This window comes from Rhinopithecus roxellana, chromosome 10 (genome assembly GCF_007565055.1).
Source record: "Rhinopithecus roxellana isolate Shanxi Qingling chromosome 10, ASM756505v1, whole genome shotgun sequence".
NCBI lineage: Eukaryota > Metazoa > Chordata > Mammalia > Primates > Cercopithecidae > Rhinopithecus > Rhinopithecus roxellana.
This window is the reverse complement of record NC_044558.1, coordinates 62,244,113-62,248,142: the sequence shown is the minus strand read 5'-3', so window position 1 is coordinate 62,248,142 and position 4,030 is coordinate 62,244,113. Positions and strand designations below refer to the sequence as shown.

The 4,030-nt window shown below is 50.5% G+C and overlaps 1 non-coding gene across 1 annotated transcript; it reads right to left on the bottom strand.

Annotated features, from left to right (window-relative positions):
* Positions 1–1,960: 1,960 nt before the first annotated feature.
* LOC115900127 lies at positions 1,961–2,062 on the bottom strand. The gene has a single exon (XR_004059807.1). It is a non-coding gene; the product is annotated as a U6 spliceosomal RNA (small nuclear RNA).
* Positions 2,063–4,030: the final 1,968 nt, after the last annotated feature.

Sequence of the window (4,030 nt, the reverse complement as noted above, 5' to 3'; positions counted from 1 at the left end):
TCAATAAACATTATTGAATGAATGAATGAGCCTCCTCTTCACAATTAGAGTGTTTTAAATGGATTGAGAAAAACCTCAGAAGAAACCTTTGCCAGAAAAAGTTAAAGTGCCCCTTGCCTCAGTCCTTGACTCTGTGGTCCTTAATACGCGGCTTCTCAGCGGGGCCCACAGACAGCTTAAGACCAAGGCTTCATAGCCTCACAGCCCCTGCCAGAACCCATCTCCCGCTCTGAAATCCACCTACTGCGCCTTTGCAGCCTGTCAGCTGAAAATAATCCCAGTGAAGGCAGGGGCGAGGTGGAAGCAGAGAAGCAGGCCCACACACGACTTTAATGCGGGGGGGCTCTGCCCCCTGCTGGCTGCCCGGCTCCCCTTCAGTGACCGGCCGAGAGCCCAGTGGCTCCGACTCAGGTCAGAGCGGGGAGAGGAGAGGGAGGGAGCGAGGCGGAGGCGCCTCGGGAGGGGGCCATCGCCCACTGGGCAGTCTTCCCACCGACGATTAGGCTTTGTCTTCAAAGCAAGTTAGAGGTGGTGGCTTCTGCTTTGGAGCCCCCTCACTTCTCTTCCCGACTCTCCCGTCTTCGACTTCCAAATTAGGAGCTTAGGGAGGGCAGGGGGCGTGGTGGGGGTGGAGGTCCTACTGGAGCTCAGGGAGGTCCAGTCATCCAGACTTGGCTTTCTCATCGATCCCTTTTCCCAGAGCCTGGTTACTGCCGGCACCTTTGGATCCTCGGCCAATTCTCTGCTTCGCCTACACTTGGCGTGCGGTGTACCAGCCTCCCCGCGTCACCATGGAAACAGGAGCCTCTGCATCCATCCCAGAGCTGATCTGTGAAGCTATGAGAAGAATCTGGAGGGGTGTCTGTCTGTGTGTGTGTGTGTGTGTGTGTGTGTGTGTGTGTGTGTGTGTTGGGGGGCAGAGAGATAAAGGAAGGGCAAAAGGGAAAAGGTTCAGAGAAAATATGGAGAGAGAGAGAAAGAAATCTGGGTGAAGGGGCGGGATTGCTTTATAAGGGTTATTGAATAACTGGTACCCTGTGGAGAGGGTCAACTTCCCTGACAGACCATAAATGCAGTCCTCTCATAGTCCGAACCTCCTCACGGACTGTCAGTTAGTAGCCATGTAACCTTGAGTGAGTGACTTAGCCCCTCTAAGCATCGCTTTTCTTATCTGTAAAATAAAAATAATAGCAGCACTCTACAGGGTTATTGTAAAAATCAATGAGGGGTGATTCATATAGAGCACTTAATACAGTGCTTAGCGGCCGGGCGCGGTGGCTCACGCCTGTAATCCCCCAGCACTTTGGGAGGCCGAGACGGGCGGATCACGAGGTCAGGATATCGAGACCATCCTGGCTAACACGGTGAAATCTTGTCTCTACTAAAAATACAAAAAAATTAGCCGGGTGTGGTGGCGGGCGCCTGTGGTCCCAGCTACTTGGGAGGCTGACGCAGGAGAATGGCGTGAACCCGGGAGGTGGAGCTTGCAGTGAGCCGAGATTGCGCCACTGAACTCCAGCCTGGGCGACAGAGCAAGACTCCGTCTCAAAAAAAAAAAAAAAAAAAAAAACAGGGCTTAGCACATAGTGAGTGCTCAAAAATGTAGTTATGGTTGTACATGCTTGTGTATCTTTAGTAATGATTTCTGTTATTTCTATATTTTTCCTCTGCTGAATCAATCGCCAGCTCTTCAATAATAATACGTTAATAATACTTCAGAATTTTTTTTCTCAGCTTACTGCAACCTCTGCCTCCTGAGTTCAAGTGATTCTCCTGCCTCAGCCTCCTGAGTAGCTGGGACTACAGGCGTATGCCACCACATTCAACTAATTGTTTATTTTTAGTAGACACAGGGTTTCACCATGTTGGCCAGGCTGGTCTCAAATTCCTGACCTCAGGTAATCCACCCGCCTTGGCCTCCCAAAGTGCTGGGATTACAGGCTTGAGCCACCACGCCCGGCATACTTTAGAATTTTTTAAATCATGTCATCCTTGTGCAGGGACCATGCTAGTCTTCTTTGTATCATTCCAGTTTTAGAATATGTGCTGCCCAAGTGAGCACTACTTCACAATTTCCTTCCTTCCTTCCTTCCTTCCTTCCTTCCTTCCTTCCTTCCTTCCTTCCTTCCTTCCTTCCTTCCTTTCTCTCTCTTTCTTTTTCTCTTTCTCTTTTTTTCTCTCTCTGTCTCCTTCCTTCCTTGTTTTTTTGAGACAGTCTTGCCCTGTCACCCAGGCTAGAGTGCAGTGGTGTAATCTCAGCTTACTGCAACCACTTCTGCCTCCCAGGTTCAAGCGATTCTCCTGCCTCAGCCTGCCAAATAACTGGGATTACCAGCATGTGCCACCACGCCCAGCTAATTTTCACATTTTTAGTAGAAACAGCGTTTCACCATGCTGGCCAGGCTGGTCTTGAACTCCTGACCTCAAGTGATCTACCTGCCTTAGCCTCCCGAAGTGCTGGGATTACAGGCATGAGCCACCACACGCAGCCTCTTTTCTTTTTTCTTTTCTTTTCTTTTCTTTTTTTGAGACGGAGTATTGCTCTGCCCCAGGCTGGAGTGCAGTGGCGCGGATCTCGGCTCACTGCAAGCTCCGCCTCCCGGGTTCACGCCATTCTCCTGCCTCAGCCTCCCAAGTAGCTGGGACTACAGGCACCCGCCACCACACCCGGCCAATTTTTGTGTTTTTAGTAGAGACGGGGTTTCACTGTGTTAGCCAGGATAGTCTCTCGATCTCCTGATCTCGTAATCTGCCCGCCTCGGCCTCCCAAAGTGCTGGGATTACAGGTGTGAACCACCGCGCCCGGCCCTGGCCTCTGGCCTCTTTTCTTTTCTTTTTCTTTTTTTTTTTTTTTTGAGATGACATCTCACTCCGTTGCCCAAGCTGGAGCAGTGGCATGATCTCGGCTCACTGCAACCTCCACCTCCAGGGTTCAAGTGATTCTCCTGCCTTAGCCTCCCGAGTTGCTGGGATTACAGGCACATGCCACCATGCCTGGATAATTTTTATATTTTTAGTAGAGATGGGGTTGGGTTTTACTATGTTGGCCAGGCTGCTCTCGAACTCCTGACCTTGTGATCCTCCTGCCTCGGCCTCCCAAAGTGCTGGGGTTACAGGCAACAGCCACCGCACCTGGCCCCTTTCCTTTTTTAAAGACAGGGTCTCACTCTATCACCCAGGCTGGAGTGCAGTGGCGCTATCATGGTTCACTGCAGCCTTGACCTCCCAGGCTCAGGTGATTCTCCCACCTCAGCCTCCCAAGGGGCTGGGACTACAGAGGCATGCCCCTATGCCTGGCTAATTTTTTGTGCTTTTTGTAGAGACAGGGTTTCCTCCTGTGGCCTAGGCTTACAATTTTCAAGGTGCGGCCGCGTGCAGTGGCTGATGCTTATATTCCCAGCACTTTGGGAGGCTGAGGTGGGTGGATCACCTGAGGTCAAGAGTTTGAGACCAGCCTAGCCAACATGGTGAAACCCCATCTCTACTAAAAAATACAAAAATTAGCCAGGCGTGGTGGTATGGGCCTGTAATCCCAGCTACTCAGGAGGCTGAGGCGGGAGAATCGCTTGAATTAGGGAGGCAGAGGTGGCCGGTTGCCGTAAGCCGAGATCGTGCCACTGCACTCCAGCCCGGGTGACAGAGAATCTGTCTCAAAAAAACAAAAACAAAAACAACAATTTTCAAGGTGCTTTTACACACATTCTCTCATTTGGTCCACTCCAATCCTGAAAAATACAGAAGGGATTACTCACCCCACTTTGCAGATGAAGATAGAAATTCAGAATTTAACCTTGTTCAAAGGCTTGTCTCTGAACTGGTGCTAAATTTTAGGGTTCTATAGAGCCAGGATTCAGTGCCCCATCAACTTATATCCTTTCTCTGTCTCTGTTCCCAGCATGGTACCACAAACAGCACCTCATCATTGTTTGGTGCCAGTCAGCACCTCATTGTTTGGTGGCACTGATTCTGTGGAGCAGACCTCTCAGGGAAGAGCTAATCCTGAAATGTGGGCACTTGGGTTTGACCATAA